Raw genomic sequence first — 19191 nt, forward strand, 5'->3', positions numbered from 1 at the left:
GACTTTAAGTTGGATAAAACAGTCACAAGAGCATAAACAAGTTACAGAAGACATTCAGTTGGATAAAACAGTCACACCAACAGCAGCAACTGGCATCATGTCTTTAACAACTTTAAAAAACACTTTGGTTATTGATACACCCACGCCTCTCACTTTACCCCACTGGTCCTTTACCTGTTGTAGTCAGCAACATGGAGGAGGAGGAAGTAGAATGTCTAGGTACCTGTTGTAGTCAGCAACATGGAGGAGGAGGAAGTAGAATGTCTAGGTACCTGTTGTAGTCAGCAACATGGAGGAGGAGGATGTAATGGAGGAGGAGGAAGTAGAATGTCTAGGTACCTGTTGTAGTCAGCAAAATGGAGGAGGCGGAGGTAGAATGTCTAGGTACCTGCTGTAGTCAGCAACATGGAGGAGGAGGAAGAGAATGTCTAGGTACCTGTTGTAGTCAGCAACATGGAGGAGGAGGAAGTAGAATGTCTAGTTACCTGTTGTAGTCAGCAACATGGAGGAGGAGGAAGAGAATGTCTAGGTACCTGTTGTAGTCAGCAACATGGAGGAGGAGGAAGTAGAATGTCTAGTTACCTGTTATAGTCAGCAACATGGAGGAGGAGGAAGAGAATGTCTAGGTACCTGTTGTAGTCAGCAACATGGAGGAGGAGGAAGTAGAATGTCTAGTTACCTGTTATAGTCAGCAACATGGAGGAGGAGGAAGTAGAATGTCTAGGTATCTGTTGTAGTCAGCAACATGGAGGAGGAGGAGGAAGTAGAATGTCTAGTTACCTGTTGTAGTCAGCAACATGGAGGAGGAGGAAGTAGAATGTCTAGTTACCTGTTGTAGTCAGCAGCATGGAGGAGGAGGAAGTAGAATGTCTAGTTGCCTGTTGTAGTCAGCAACATGGAGGAGGAGGAAGTAGAATGTCTAGTTACCTGTTGTAGTCAGCAACATGGAGGAGGATGAAGTAGAATGTCTAGTTACCTGTTGTAGTCAGCAACATGGAGAAAGAGGAAGTAGAATGTCTAGTTACCTGTTGTAGTCAGCAACATGGAGGAGGAGGAGGAAGTAGAATGTCTAGTTACCTGTTGTAGTCAGCAAGATGGAGGAGGAGGAAGTAGAATGTCTAGGTACCTGGTGTAGTCTACAAAGCGGATGAGGAGGTAGAATGTCTAGTTACCTGTTGTAGTCTACAAAGCGGATGAGTAGCGGATAAAAGGCATAGAGGTCTCTGATCAGGATGGTAAACTCATCCAGGATGAGTAGTTCAGCCTCAGACATCTCCCCTCGTCCTCGGCCTTCATCTGTTCCTCATCCTGCAGTACGGTGGCAGCCTTCTTCCTCAACTTCTCCATCAGCGGCAGAAAGTGGGTCTTCAACAGCCCCCCCTTTGCCTTACCAATGATGGGCTGAGAGAACACTGGAGGCGAGAACAGAATAGAGAAGGACAGTAAGAGAGAGAGACTTGTGGGAAACAACGATGGTGGTGTTTCACTCTAGATGATTTTACAGTTTGTTTTCTAATTTAAACAACGATGGTGGTGTTTCACTCTGGATGATTCTACAGTTTGTTTTCTTATTTAAACAACGATGGTGGTGTTTCACTCTGGATGATTCTACAGTTTGTTTTCTTATTTAAACAACGATGGTGGTGTTTCACTCTGGATGATTCTACAGTTTGTTTTCTTATTTAAACAACGATGGTGGTGTTTCACTCTGGATGATTCTACAGTTTGTTTTCTTATTTAAACAACGATGGTGGTGTTTCACTCTGGATGATTCTACAGTTTGTTTTCATTTAGAAACAATGCATTTTGGTTGCTGTGTCCCGTGACATCAACACATGATCACCACCACATGCAGTAACAACACATATCCAGTATGAGAAACTGCTTGGTCATGTGGGTGACAGATGCTCCTACGGCATAGAAGGGTTGAAGACAAGTAAAGTGTGGTTAACCGTTGGGTTTCTGAGCACCCACCCACCTGCCGGTCAACCAGGCTTCCCCGGCGATCAACATGCAATTTTAGCAATTAATTTGTTCTCGACCAATTACTACTCTTCCTGGGGTTCAAACAGGAAACAAAACAACAAATAAAATATATAAAATAAATCATAGGCATAATATAATATACATAACACTACATAACACCACAGAAAACTACATCATCTCCTGCCTCTGCCTCACGCTTCAGAGATGACTCCGGCCCAATAAGCCGTTCCTGTTGGAACAAGCCAATGATTCGGTCAATGTTACCCACCTACAGTTATTTATCCGTTATCCGTTCTTTTTTACGAAATCAGGGCCTGTAGGACCTGTCTGGTCAACCGAGATGTCAAGAAAACAGAGCGCCGTCTCCTCATGGCCTGTTTCCATTGATCATCCTTGAGATGTTTCTCCAACTTAGATTGGATTCCACCTGTCTTAAATTCTATTTATTGGACATGATTTGAAAAGGTACACACCTGTCTATATAAGTTCCCACAGTTGACAGTGTATGTCAGAACAAAAACCAAGACATGAGGTCGAAAGAATTGTCAATAGAGCTCCGAGACAGGATTTTGTCGAGGCACAGATCTGGGGAATGGTACACCAAAATATTTCTGCAGCATTGAAGGTCCCCAAGAACGCAGTGGCCTCCATCATTCTTAAATGGAAGAAGGTAAGAACCACCAAGAATCTTGTTTCTAAAAACCCTGTTTTTGCTTTGTCATCATGGGGTATTCTGTGTAGATCGATGAGGGTCTTGTAGTGATTCCTACGTCGAAGATGTGAAAAATATTTATTGATCTGACGACGCACTTGGAACACTTCCATCTTTCCTCTATATTCTATAACCACGTTTAGCTACCGCTGCATCAAAGGACTCTATAACCACGTTTAGCTACCGCTGCATCAAAGGACTCTATAACCACGTTTACCTACCGCTGCATCAAAGGACTCTATAACCACATTTAGCTACGGCTGCATCAAAGGAATCTATAACCACATTTAGCTACGGCTGCATCAAAGGAATCCATAACCACGTTTAGCTACCGCTGCATCAAAGGACTCTATAACCACGTTTAGCTACCGCTGCATCAAAGGACTCTATAACCACGTTTAGCTACCGCTGCATCAAAGGACTCTATCAACACGTTTAGCTACCGCTGCATCAAAGGACTCTATAACCACGTTTAGCTACCGCTGCATCAAAGGACTCTATAACCACGTTTAGCTACCGCTGCATCAAAGGACTCTATAACCACGTTTAGCTACGGCTGCATCAAAGGACTCTATCAACACGTTTAGCTACCGCTGCATCAAAGGACTCTATAACCACGTTTAGCTACCACTGCATCAAAGGAATCTATAACCACGTTTAGCTACGGCTGCATCGAATGACTCTATAACCACGTTTAGCTACCGCTGCATCAAAGGACTCTATAACCACGTTTAGCTACCGCTGCATCAAAGGACTCTATAACCACGTTTAGCTACCGCTGCATCAAAGGACTCTATAACCATGTTTAGATAACGCTGCGTCAAAGGAATTATCTCAGAGTGCTTCAGAGACGGCCAGAATAGTAATGTGTTCTGATGTTAATTGCTAACTTCATGGACCTTGTTTCTCAGGCTACATATGTTAGTATGGGCTATTTTCAGTCCTTTTCTGGGTTGCTTGATTGTTTTTAATGATCCGAGGTAGACATGTCCATGACATTTACTTTTGACTCAATGCTACTGAGTGGCCTGCCCACAGTGGGCTTCTTCCTAAGGCAGACAGTTTTCAGTACAAACAAGGGAATTCAATTCTATGTGGCGATATGATTATTGCTGACAATCCCCTCTGACGACGTATGAGGTCGTGGTAACTACACACACACACACACACACACACACACAAAACAACCAAGACATTGACAAGCACGCTAAAGTGCTTTTGACCATGTGGTAGATAGAAGGTGTGTCTCTACCTGCAAGCCGTTTCATCCAGGCCCCCTCGTCGATCCCCAGGTTATTGTAGATAATCTTCAGGATGTTGCCCAGTAGACTATTCATGTGGTCTGAGGTGAGGTGAGTACAGCAGCTGTCTGCAGTCTCTGGAGGGTTGTTCTCAGGGCCGTGCTCCCACCAGTGAGACATGTAGCTGCATAGCATGGGCAGCACCACCTGAGGATTAAGGACAGGGGGAGGAATGCTCATGTTAAATGTTTAAGCAATGTTGTCTTTTCAATCATGTTCTTATCTCTTGTAAGCTCAGGGATCCAGACCAACATTTTGCCCTGGTGTCACTGGGGCCACCAACCTTTTCAGTTGTTGACACCAGCCCATGATTTGGTGGTACCAGCCCATGATTTGGTGGCACCAACCCATGATTTGGTGGCACCAGTCCATGATTTGGTGGCACCAGTCCATGATTTGGTGGCACCAGTCCATGATTTGGTGGCACCAGTCCATGATTTGGTGGTACCAGTCCATGATGTGGTGACACCAACCCATGATTTGGTGGTACCAGCCCATGATTTGGTGGTACCAACCCATTATTTGGTGGCACCAGCCCATGATTTGGTGGTACCAGCCCATGATTTGGTGGTACCAGCCCATGATTTGGTGGCACCAGCCCATGATTTGGTGGCACCAGCCCATGATTTGGTGGTACCAGTCCATGATTTGGTGGTACCAGTCCATGATGTGGTGACACCAACCCATGATTTGGTGGCACCAGTCCATGATTTGGTGGTACCAGTCCATGATGTGGTGACACCAACCCATGATTTGGTGGTACCAGCCCATTATTTGGTGGTACCAGCCCATTATTTGGTGGCACCAGCCCATGATTTGGTGATACCAGCCCATGATTTGTTGGTACCAGCCCATGATGTGGTGATACCAGTCCATGATTTGGTGGTACCAGCCCATGATTTGGTGACACCAACCCATGATTTGGTGGCACCAGTCCATGATTTGGTGGTACCAGTCCATGATGTGGTGACACCAACCCATGATTTGGTGGTACCAGCCCATGATTTGGTGGTACCAACCCATTATTTGGTGGCACCAGCCCATGATTTGGTGGTACCAGCCCATGATTTGGTGGTACCAGCCCATGATTTGTTGGTACCAGCCCATGATGTGGTGATACCAGTCCATGATTTGGTGGTACCAGCCCATGATTTGGTGATACCAGTCCATGATTTGGTGGTACCAGCCCATGGTTTGGTGGTACCAGTCCATGATTTGGTGGTACCAGCCCATGATTTGGTGGCACCAGCCCATGGTTTGGTGGTACCAGCCCATGATTTGGTGGTACCAGCCCATGATTTGGTGGTACCAGCCCATGGTTTGGTGGTACCAGTCCATGATTTGGTGGTACCAGTCCATGATTTGGTGGCACCCTCCCAACATTTATTAAGAGTTGTAATTGACGACTCACATGGTGTTCAATAAATACGTCCAAGCTGGAATGAATGATTCAAAATATTTTGATATGCAACCAAATCCAGTGATTGTCATACATTTGAGGTTGACAATTAGGTTATTTCTGTTATATTTTACTCTCAAAATAGGGTATTTGTATTTATTATGGATCCCCATTAGTTCCTGCCAAGGCAGCAGCTACTCTTCCTGGGGTTTATTATGGATCCCCATTAGTTCCTGCCAAGGCAAAAGCTACCCTTCCTGTGGTCCAGCAAAATTAAGGCAGTTAAACAATTAACAATACATTCACAACAGATGTCACAACATATTAAGTGTGTTCCCTCAGGTCCCTACTATACTACCACATATCTGCAACACAAAGTCCATGTCTACGTGTGTGTAGAGTGCGTATGTTATCATGTGTCTGTGTCTATGTGTGTGTTGTTCCATGTAGTCATGTCTCTATGTGGTACTGTGGAATAGAGTTCCATGTAGTCATGTCTCTATGTGGTACTGTGGAATAGAGTTCCATGTAGTCATGGCTCTATGTAGTACTGTGGAATAGAGTTCCATGTAGTCATGGCTCTATGTAGTACTGTGGAATAGAGTTCCATGTAGTCATGGCTCTATGTAGTACTGTGGAATAGAGTTCCATGTATTCAGGGCTCTATGTAGTACTGTGGAATAGAGTTCCATGTAGTCATGGCTCTATGTAGTACTGGGGAATAGAGTTCCATGTAGTCATGGCTCTATGTAGTACTGTGGAATAGAGTTCCATGTATTCAGGGCTATGTAGTACTGTGGAATAGAGTTCCATGTAGTCATGGCTCTATGTGGTACTGTGGAATAGAGTTCCATGTAGTCATGGCTCTATGTGGTACTGTGGAATAGAGTTCCATGTAGTCATGGCTCTATGTGGTACTGTGGAATAGAGTTCCATGTAGTCATGGCTCTATGTGGTACTGTGGAATAGAGTTCCATGTAGTCATGGCTCTATGTAGTACTGTGGAATAGAGTTCCATGTAGTCATGGCTTTATGTAGTACTGTGGAATAGAGTTCCATGTATTCAGGGCTCTATGTAGTACTGTGGAATAGAGTTCCATGTAGTCATGGCTCTATGTAGTACTGGGGAATAGAGTTCCATGTAGTCATGGCTCTATGTAGTACTGTGGCATAGAGTTCCATGTAGTCAGGGCTCTATGTAGTACTGTGGAATAGAGTTCCATGTAGTCATGGCTCTATGTGGTACTGTGGAATAGAGTTCCATGTAGTCATGGCTCTATGTGGTACTGTGGAATAGAGTTCCATGTAGTCATGGCTCTATGTGGTACTGTGGAATAGAGTTCCATGTAGTCATGGCTCTATGTGGTACTGTGGAATAGAGTTCCATGTAGTCATGGCTCTATGTAGTACTGTGGAATAGAGTTCCATGTAGTCATGGCTCTATGTAGTACTGTGGAATAGAGTTCCATGTATTCAGGGCTCTATGTAGTACTGTGGAATAGAGTTCCATGTAGTCATGGCTCTATGTAGTACTGGGGAATAGAGTTCCATGTAGTCATGGCTCTATGTAGTACTGTGGAATAGAGTTCCATGTATTCAGGGCTCTATGTAGTACTGTGGAATAGAGTTCCATGTAGTCATGGCTCTATGTGGTACTGTGGAATAGAGTTCCATGTAGTCATGGCTCTATGTGGTACTGTGGAATAGAGTTCCATGTAGTCATGGCTCTATGTGGTACTGTGGAATAGAGTTCCATGTAGTCATGGCTCTATGTAGTACTGTGGAATAGAGTTCCATGTAGTCATGGCTCTATGTAGTACTGTGGAATAGAGCTCCATGTAGTCGTGGCTCTATGTAGTACTGTGGAATAGAGCTCCATGTAGTCATGGCTCTGTGTAGTACTGTGGAATAGAGTTCCATGTAGTCATGGCTCTGTGTAGTACTGTGGAATAGAGCTCCATGTAGTCATGGCTCTGTGTAGTACTGTGGAATAGAGTTCCATGTAGTCATGGCTCTATGTAGTACTGTGGAATAGAGTTCCATGTAGTCATGGTTCTGTGTAGTAGTGTGGAATAGAGTTCCATGTAGTCATGGCTCTATGTAGTACTGTGGAATAGAGTTCCATGTAGTCGTGGCTCTATGTAGTACTGTGGAATAGAGTTCCATGTAGTCATGGCTCTATGTAGTACTGTGGAATAGAGTTCCATGTAGTCGTGGCTCTATGTAGTACTGTGGAATAGAGTTCCATGTAGTCATGGCTCAGTGTAGTACTGTGCGCCTCCCATCGTCTGTTCTGGACTTGGGGACTGTGAAGAGACCTCTGGTGGCATGTCTTGTGGGGTATGTATGGGGTGTCTGAGCTATGTGCCAGTAGTTCAAACAGACAGCTCGGTGCTTTCAACATGTCAATACCTCTCACAAATACAAGTAGTGATGAAGTCAATCTCTCCTCCACTTTGAGCCAGTAGAGATTGACATGCATATTATTAATGTTAGATCTCCGTGTACAGCCAAGGACCAGTCCTGCTGCCCTGTTGTGAGCCTATTGCACTTTTCCTAAGCACCAGAACGGTCTAGTAAGGGACTGCAAACCAAATGAAAGTCACCACCCATTGCTATGGGACCCCTGAAGAGAGATAGATATTACAGGAAGGAAGCGAGAAGGTAGTTTATGAAGGATTAAGGGCGTATACATTCATCAGGGTACATCTGTCATTCTGTAACCATCCTGATGCTACCGCACATCTACCATCCTGATGCTATCGCACATCTACCATCCTGATGCTACCGCACATCTACCATCCTGATGCTACCGCACATCTACCATCCTGATGCTATCGCACATCTACCATCCTGATGCTACCGCACATCTACCATCCTGATGCTACCGCACATCTACCATCCTGATGCTACCGCACATCTACCATCCCGATGCTACCACACATCTACCATCCCGATGCTATCGCACATCTACCATCCCGATGCTACCGCACATCTACCATCCCGATGCTACCACACATCTACCATCCTGATGCTACCGCACATCTACCATCCTGATGCTACCGCACATCTACCATCCTGATGCTATCGCACATCTACCATCCTGATGCTGTCACACATCTACCATCCTGATGCTATCGCACATCTACCATCCTGATGCTACCGCACATCTACCATCCTGATGCTACCGCACATCTACCATCCCGATGCTACCGCACATCTACCATCCCGATGCTACCGCACATCTACCATCCTGATGCTGTCACACATCTACCATCCTGATGCTATCGCACATCTACCATCCTGATGCTACCACACATCTACCATCCTGATGCTATCACACATCTACCATCCTGATGCTACCATACATCTACCATCCTGATGCTACCATACATCTACCATCCTGATGCTACCGCACATCTACCATCCTGATGCTACCACACATCTACCATCCTGATGCTATCACACATCTACCATCCTGATGCTACCACACATCTACCATCCTGATGCTACCACACATCTACCATCCTGATGCTACCACACATCTACCATCCTGATGCTATCACACATCTACCATCCTGATGCTACCACACATCTACCATCCTGATGCTACCACACATCTACCATCCTGATGCTACCACACATGTACCATCCTGATGCTACCACACATCTACCATCCTGATGCTATCGCACATCTACCATCCTGATGCTACCGCACATCTACCATCCTGATGCTACCACACATCTACCATCCTGATGCTATCACACATCTACCATCCTGATGCTACCACACATCTACCATCCTGATGCTACCACACATCTACCATCCTGATGCTACCACACATCTACCATCCTGATGCTATCACACATCTACCATCCTGATGCTATCACACATTTACCATCATGATGCTACCACACATCTACCATCATATATGATGCTATCACACATCTACCATCCTGATGCTATCGCACATCTACCATCCTGATGCTACCGCACATCTACCATCCTGATGCTACCGCACATCTACCATCCTGATACTATTACACATCTACCATCCTGATGCTACCACACATCTACCATCCTGATGCTATCACACATCTACCATCCTGATGCTACCACACATCTACCATCCTGATGCTACCACACATCTACCATCCTGATGCTACCACACATCTACCATCCTGATGCTATCACACATCTACCATCCTGATGCTACCACACATCTACCATCCTGATGCTACCACACATCTACCATCCTGATGCTATCACACATCTACCATCCTGATGCAATCACACATCTACCATCCTGATGCTACCACACATCTACCATCCTGATGCTATTACACATCTACCATCCTGATGCTACCACACATCTACCATCCTGATGCTACCACACATCTACCATCCTGATGCTACCACACATCTACCATCCTGATGCTACCACACATCTACCATCCTGATGCTACCACACATCTACCATCCTGATGCTACCACACATCTACCATCCTGATGCTACCACACATCTACCATCCTGATACTATCACACATCTACCATCCTGATGCTACCACACATCTACCATCCTGATGCTACCACACATCTACCATCCTGATGCTATCACACATCTACCATCCTGATGCTACCACACATCTACCATCCTGATGCTACCACACATCTACCATCCTGATGCTACCACACATCTACCATCCTGATGATATCACACATCTACCATCCTGATGCTACCGCACATCTACCATTCTGATGCTATCACACATCTACCATCCTGATACTATCGCACATCTACCATCCTGATGCTACCGCACATCTACCATCCTGATGCTATCGCACATCTACCATCCTGATGCTATCGTACATCTACCATCCTGATGCTACCGCACATGTACCATCCTGATGCTACCACACATCTACCATCCTGATGCTATCACACATCTACCATCCTGATGCTACCGCACATCTACCATCCTGATGCTATCGCACATCTACCATCCTGATGCTATCGTACATCTACCATCCTGATGCTACCGCACATGTACCATCCTGATGCTACCACACATCTACCATCCTGATGCTATCACACATCTACCATCCTGATGCTACCACACATCTACCATCCTGATGCTATCACACATCTACCATCCTGATGCTACCACACATCTACCATCCTGATGCTACCACACATCTACCATCCTGATGCTATCACACATCTACCATCCTGATGCTACCACACATCTACCATCCTGATGCTACCACACATCTACCATCCTGATGCTATCACACATCTACCATCCTGATGCTATCACACATTTACCATCATGATGCTACCACACATCTACCATCATATATGATGCTACCACACATCTACCATCCTGATGCTACCACACATCTACCATCCTGATGCTACCAGTCAGAACAGACTGTCATTAACATGGTGAACTGGTCTACCAGTCAGAACAGACTGTCATTAACATGACCAACTGGTCTACCAGTCAGAACAGACTGTCATTAACATGGTGAACTGGTCTACCAGTCAGAACAGACTGTCATTAACATGGTGAACTGGTCTACCAGTCAGAACAGACTGTCATTAACATGGTGAACTGGTCTACCAGTCAGAACAGACTGTCATTAACATGACCAACTGGTCTACCAGTCAGAACAGACTGTCATTAACATGGTGAACTGGTCTACCAGTCAGAACAGACTGTCATTAACATGGTGAACTGGTCTACCAGTCAGAACAGACTGTCATTAACATGACCAACTGGTCTACCAGTCAGAACAGACTGTCATTAACATGGTGAACTGGTCTACCAGACAGAACAGACTGTCATTAACATGGTGGACTGGTCTACCAGTCAGAACAGACTGTCATTAACATGGTGAACTGGTCTACCAGTCAGAACAGACTGTCATTAACATGGTGGACTGGTCTACCAGACAGAACAGACTGTCATTAACATGACCAACTGGTCTACCAGACAGAACAGACTGTCATTAACATGACCAACTGGTCTACCAGTCAGAACAGACTGTCATTAACATGGTGAACTGGTCTACCAGACAGAACAGACTGTCATTAACATGGTGAACTGGTCTACCAGTCAGAACAGACTGTCATTAACATGGTGGACTGGTCTACCAGTCAGAACAGACTGTCATTAACATGGTGAACTGGTCTACCAGACAGAACAGACTGTCATTAACATGACCAACTGGTCTACCAGTCAGAACAGACTGTCATTAACATGGTGAACTGGTCTACCAGTCAGAACAGACTGTCATTAACATGACCAACTGGTCTACCAGACAGAACAGACTGTCATTAACATGGTGAACTGGTCTACCAGTCAGAACAGACTGTCATTAACATGGTGAACTGGTCTACCAGACAGAACAGACTGTCATTAACATGGTGAACTGGTCTACCAGTCAGAACAGACTGTCATTAACATGGTGGACTGGTCTACCAGTCAGAACAGACTGTCATTAACATGGTGAACTGGTCTACCAGACAGAACAGACTGTCATTAACATGGTGGACTGGTCTACCAGTCAGAACAGACTGTCATTAACATGGTGAACTGGTCTACCAGTCAGAACAGACTGTCATTAACATGGTGAACTGGTCTACCAGACAGAACAGACTGTCATTAACATGACCAACTGGTCTACCAGTCAGAACAGACTGTCATTAACATGGTGAACTACCAGTCAGAACAGGTCATTAACATGACCAACTACCAGTCAGAACAGACTGTCATTAACATGGTGAACTGGTCTACCAGTCAGAACAGACTGTCATTAACATGGTGAACTGGTCTACCAGTCAGAACAGACTGTCATTAACATGGTGAACTGGTCTACCAGTCAGAACAGACTGTCATTAACATGGTGAACTGGTCTACCAGTCAGAACAGACTGTCATTAACATGGTGAACTGGTCTACCAGTCAGAACAGACTGTCATTAACATGGTGAACTGGTCTACCAGTCAGAACAGACTGTCATTAACATGGTGAACTGGTCTACCAGTCAGAACAGACTGTCATTAACATGACCAACTGGTCTCATCAGAACAGACTGTCATTAACATGGTGAACTGGTCTACCAATCAGAACAGACTGTCATTAACATGGTGAACTGGTCTACCAGACAGAACAGACTGTCATTAACATGGTGAACTGGTCTACCAGACAGAACAGACTGTCATTAACATGGTGAACTGGTCTACCAGTCAGAACAGACTGTCATTAACATGGTGAACTGGTCTACCAATCAGAACAGACTGTCATTAACATGGTGGACTGGTCTACCAGTCAGAACAGACTGTCATTAACATGGTGAACTGGTCTACCAATCAGAACAGACTGTCATTAACATGGTGAACTGGTCTACCAGTCAGAACAGACTGTCATTAACATGGTGAACTGGTCTACCAGTCAGAACAGACTGTCATTAACATGGTGAACTGGTCTACCAATCAGAACAGACTGTCATTAACATGGTGGACTGGTCTACCAGTCAGAACAGACTGTCATTAACATGGTGAACTGGTCTACCAATCAGAACAGACTGTCATTAACATGGTGAACTGGTCTACCAGTCAGAACAGACTGTCATTAACATGGTGAACTGGTCTACCAGACAGAACAAACTGTCATTAACATGGTGAACTGGTCTACCAGACAGAACAGACTGTCATTAACATGACCAACTGGTCTACCAGTCAGAACAGACTGTCATTAACATGGTGAACTGGTCTACCAGTCAGAACAGACTGTCATTAACATGACCAACTGGTCTACCAGTCAGAACAGACTGTCATTAACATGACCAACTGGTCTACCAGACAGAACAGACTGTCATTAACATGGTGAACTGGTCTACCAGTCAGAACAGACTGTCATTAACATGGTGGACTGGTCTACCAGTCAGAACAGACTGTCATTAACATGGTGAACTGGTCTACCAGTCAGAACAGACTGTCATTAACATGGTGAACTGGTCTACCAGTCAGAACAGACTGTCATTAACATGGTGAACTGGTCTACCAGTCAGAACAGACTGTCATTAACATGGTGAACTGGTCTACCAATCAGAACAGACTGTCATTAACATGGTGAACTGGTCTACCAGTCAGAACAGACTGTCATTAACATGGTGAACTGGTCTACCAGTCAGAACAGACTGTCATTAACATGGTGAACTGGTCTACCAGTCAGAACAGACTGTCATTAACATGGTGAACTGGTCTACCAATCAGAACAGACTGTCATTAACATGGTGAACTGGTCTACCAGTCAGAACAGACTGTCATTAACATGGTGAACTGGTCTACCAATCAGAACAGACTGTCATTAACATGGTGAACTGGTCTACCAATCAGAACAGACTGTCATTAACATGGTGAACTGGTCTAATAGACAGAACAGACTGTCATTAAAATGGTGAACTGGTCTACCAGACAGAACAGACTGTCATTAACATGGTGAACTGGTCTACCAGACAGAACAGACTGTCATTAACATGGTGAACTGGTCTACCAGTCAGAACAGACTGTCATTAACATGGTGAACTGGTCTACCAATCAGAACAGACTGTCATTAACATGGTGGACTGGTCTACCAGTCAGAACAGACTGTCATTAACATGGTGAACTGGTCTACCACACAGAACAGACTGTCATTAACATGGTGGACTGGTCTACCAGACAGAACAGACTGTCATTAACATGGTGAACTGGTCTACCAGTCAGAACAGACTGTCATTAACATGGTGGACTGGTCTACCAGACAGAACAGACTGTCATTAACATGGTGAACTGGTCTACCAGTCAGAACAGACTGTCATTAACATGACCAACTGGTCTACCAGTCAGAACAGACTGTCATTAACATGGTGAACTGGTCTACCAGACAGAACAGACTGTCATTAACATGGTGAACTGGTCTACCAGACAGAACAGACTGTCATTAACATGGTGAACTGGTCTACCAGTCAGAACAGACTGTCATTAACATGGTGAACTGGTCTACCAGTCAGAACAGACTGTCATTAACATGGTGAACTGGTCTACCAGACAGAACAGACTGTCATTAACATGGTGAACTGGTCTACCAGTCAGAACAGACTGTCATTAACATGGTGAACTGGTCTACCAGTCAGAACAGACTGTCATTAACATGACCAACTGGTCTACCAGACAGAACAGACTGTCATTAACATGGTGAACTGGTCTACCAATCAGAACAGACTGTCATTAACATGGTGAACTGGTCTACCAGACAGAACAGACTGTCATTAACATGACCAACTGGTCTACCAGACAGAACAGATTGTCATTAACATGACCAACTGGTCTACCAGACAGAACAGACTGTCATTAACATGGTGGACTGGTCTACCAGTCAGAACAGACTGTCATTAACATGGTGAACTGGTCTACCAGTCAGAACAGACTGTCATTAACATGACCAACTGGTCTACCAGTCAGAACAGACTGTCATTAACATGGTGAACTGGTCTACCAATCAGAACAGACTGTCATTAACATGGTGAACTGGTCTACCAGACAGAACAGACTGTCATTAACATGGTGAACTGGTCTACCAGTCAGAACAGACTGTCATTAACATGGTGGACTGGTCTACCAGTCAGAACAGACTGTCATTAACATGGTGAACTGGTCTACCAGACAGAACAGACTGTCATTAACATGGTGGACTGGTCTACCAGTCAGAACAGACTGTCATTAACATGGTGAACTGGTCTACCAGTCAGAACAGACTGTCATTAACATGGTGAACTGGTCTACCAGACAGAACAGACTGTCATTAACATGACCAACTGGTCTACCAGTCAGAACAGACTGTCATTAACATGGTGAACTGGTCTACCAGTCAGAACAGACTGTCATTAACATGACCAACTGGTCTACCAGTCAGAACAGACTGTCATTAACATGGTGAACTGGTCTACCAGTCAGAACAGACTGTCATTAACATGGTGAACTGGTCTACCAGTCAGAACAGACTGTCATTAACATGGTGAACTGGTCTACCAGTCAGAACAGACTGTCATTAACATGGTGAACTGGTCTACCAGTCAGAACAGACTGTCATTAACATGGTGAACTGGTCTACCAGTCAGAACAGACTGTCATTAACATGGTGGACTGGTCTACCAGTCAGAACAGACTGTCATTAACATGGTGAACTGGTCTACCAGTCAGAACAGACTGTCATTAACATGACCAACTGGTCTACCAGTCAGAACAGACTGTCATTAACATGGTGAACTGGTCTACCAATCAGAACAGACTGTCATTAACATGGTGAACTGGTCTACCAGACAGAACAGACTGTCATTAACATGGTGAACTGGTCTACCAGACAGAACAGACTGTCATTAACATGGTGAACTGGTCTACCAGTCAGAACAGACTGTCATTAACATGGTGAACTGGTCTACCAATCAGAACAGACTGTCATTGACATGGTGGACTGGTCTACCAGTCAGAACAGACTGTCATTAACATGGTGAACTGGTCTACCAATCAGAACAGACTGTCATTAACATGGTGAACTGGTCTACCAGTCAGAACAGACTGTCATTAACATGGTGAACTGGTCTACCAGTCAGAACAGACTGTCATTAACATGGTGAACTGGTCTACCAATCAGAACAGACTGTCATTAACATGGTGGACTGGTCTACCAGTCAGAACAGACTGTCATTAACATGGTGAACTGGTCTACCAATCAGAACAGACTGTCATTAACATGGTGAACTGGTCTACCAGTCAGAACAGACTGTCATTAACATGGTGAACTGGTCTACCAGACAGAACAAACTGTCATTAACATGGTGAACTGGTCTACCAGTCAGAACAGACTGTCATTAACATGGTGAACTGGTCTACCAATCAGAACAGACTGTCATTAACATGGTGAACTGGTCTACCAATCAGAACAGACTGTCATTAACATGGTGAACTGGTCTACCAATCAGAACAGACTGTCATTAACATGGTGAACTGGTCTACCAGACAGAACAGACTGTCATTAACATGGTGAACTGGTCTACCAGTCAGAACAGACTGTCATTAACATGGTGGACTGGTCTACCAGTCAGAACAGACTGTCATTAACATGGTGGACTGGTCTACCAGTCAGAACAGACTGTCATTAACATGGTGGACTGGTCTACCAGTCAGAACAGACTGTCATTAACATGGTGAACTGGTCTACCACACAGAACAGACTGTCATTAACATGGTGGACTGGTCTACCAGACAGAACAGACTGTCATTAACATGGTGAACTGGTCTACCAGTCAGAACAGACTGTCATTAACATGGTGGACTGGTCTACCAGACAGAACAGACTGTCATTAACATGGTGGACTGGTCTACCAGTCAGAACAGACTGTCATTAACATGACCAACTGGTCTACCAATCAGAACAGACTGTCATTAACATGGTGGACTGGTCTACCAGTCAGAACAGACTGTCATTAACATGACCAACTGGTCTACCAGTCAGAACAGACTGTCATTAACATGGTGAACTGGTCTACCAGACAGAACAGACTGTCATTAACATGGTGAACTGGTCTACCAGACAGAACAGACTGTCATTAACATGGTGAACTGGTCTACCAGTCAGAACAGACTGTCATTAACATGGTGAACTGGTCTACCAGTCAGAACAGACTGTCATTAACATGGTGAACTGGTCTACCAGTCAGAACAGACTGTCATTAACATGACCAACTGGTCTACCAGACAGAACAGACTGTCATTAACATGGTGAACTGGTCTACCAATCAGAACAGACTGTCATTAACATGGTGAACTGGTCTACCAGACAGAACAGACTGTCATTAACATGACCAACTGGTCTACCAGACAGAACAGATTGTCATTAACATGACCAACTGGTCTACCAGACAGAACAGACTGTCATTAACATGGTGGACTGGTCTACCAGTCAGAACAGACTGTCATTAACATGACCAACTGGTCTACCAGTCAGAACAGACTGTCATTAACATGGTGAACTGGTCTACCAATCAGAACAGACTGTCATTAACATGGTGAACTGGTCTACCAGACAGAACAGACTGTCATTAACATGGTGAACTGGTCTACCAGACAGAACAGACTGTCATTAACATGGTGGACTGGTCTACCAATCAGAACAGACTGTCATTAACATGGTGAACTGGTCTACCAGTCAGAACAGACTGTCATTAACATGGTGAACTGGTCTACCAGTCAGAACAGACTGTCATTAACATGGTGGACTGGTCTACCAGTCAGAACAGACTGTCATTAACATGGTGGACTGGTCTACCAGTCAGAACAGACTGTCATTAACATGACCAACTGGTCTACCAGACAGAACAGACTGTCATTAACATGGTGAACTGGTCTACCAGTCAGAACAGACTGTCATTAACATGGTGAACTGGTCTACCAGTCAGAACAGACTGTCATTAACATGGTGGACTGGTCTACCAGACAGAACAGACTGTCATTAACATGGTGGACTGGTCTACCAGTCAGAACAGACTGTCATTAACATGGTGAACTGGTCTACCAATCAGAACAGACTGTCATTAACATGGTGGACTGGTCTACCAGTCAGAACAGACTGTCATTAACATGGTGAACTGGTCTACCAATCAGAACAGACTGTCATTAACATGGTGGACTGGTCTACCAGTCAGAACAGACTGTCATTAACATGGTGAACTGGTCTACCAATCAGAACAGACTGTCATTAACATGGTGAACTGGTCTACCAGACAGAACAGACTGTCATTAACATGGTGAACTGGTCTACCAGTCAGAACAGACTGTCATTAACATGGTGGACTGGTCTACCAGTCAGAACAGACTGTCATTAACATGGTGAACTGGTCTACCAGTCAGAACAGACTGTCATTAACATGGTGAACTGGTCTACCAGACAGAACAGACTGTCATTAACATGGTGAACTGGTCTACCAGTCAGAACAGACTGTCATTAACATGGTGAACTGGTCTACCAGACAGAACAGACTGTCATTAACATGGTGAACTGGTCTACCAGTCAGAACAGACTGTCATTAACATGGTGAACTGGTCTACCAATCAGAACAGACTGTCATTAACATGGTGAACTGGTCTACCAGTCAGAACAGACTGTCATTAACATGGTGGACTGGTCTACCAGACAGAACAGACTGTCATTAACATGGTGAACTGGTCTACCAGTCAGAACAGACTGTCATTAACATGGTGAACTGGTCTACCAGTCAGAACAGACTGTCATTAACATGACCAACTGGTCTACCAATCAGAACAGACTGTCATTAACATGGTGGACTGGTCTACCAATCAGAACAGGATGGAAATGAACACCCCCTTCGTGTAGCCTGTCTGTGAAGGTATGTTGTGCACACCACAGGAGGTTGGTGACACCCTAATTAGGGGAGGACGGGCTCGTGGTAATGACTGTGGCGGAGTCAGTGGAACGGTATCAAACACATCAAACACCTGGTTTCCATGGTTTCCAGGCGTTTGATGCCTTTCCTCAGCAGCCTCCTGTGGTGTACACAGTCAGGACAAAACTGCCCATTATAATAACCATGTCACAGTTGTATTAGGGAAAGGGGGGATACCTAGTCAGTTGTACAACTGAATGCATTCAACTGAAAACGTGTCTTTTGCATTTAACCCAACCCCTCTGAATCAAAGAGGTGCAGGGGAGCTGCAGTAATCAACATC

General features: G+C 44.7%; 1 pseudogene; it reads right to left on the minus strand.

The window, feature by feature from the left end:
* LOC135513362 (ryanodine receptor 2-like) overlaps positions 1 to 19191 on the minus strand; it is a 358078-nt pseudogene that overhangs the window by 85259 nt on the left and 253628 nt on the right.

Source organism: Oncorhynchus masou, chromosome 24, assembly GCF_036934945.1.
Source record: "Oncorhynchus masou masou isolate Uvic2021 chromosome 24, UVic_Omas_1.1, whole genome shotgun sequence".
Classification (NCBI taxonomy): Eukaryota; Metazoa; Chordata; class Actinopteri; order Salmoniformes; family Salmonidae; genus Oncorhynchus; species Oncorhynchus masou.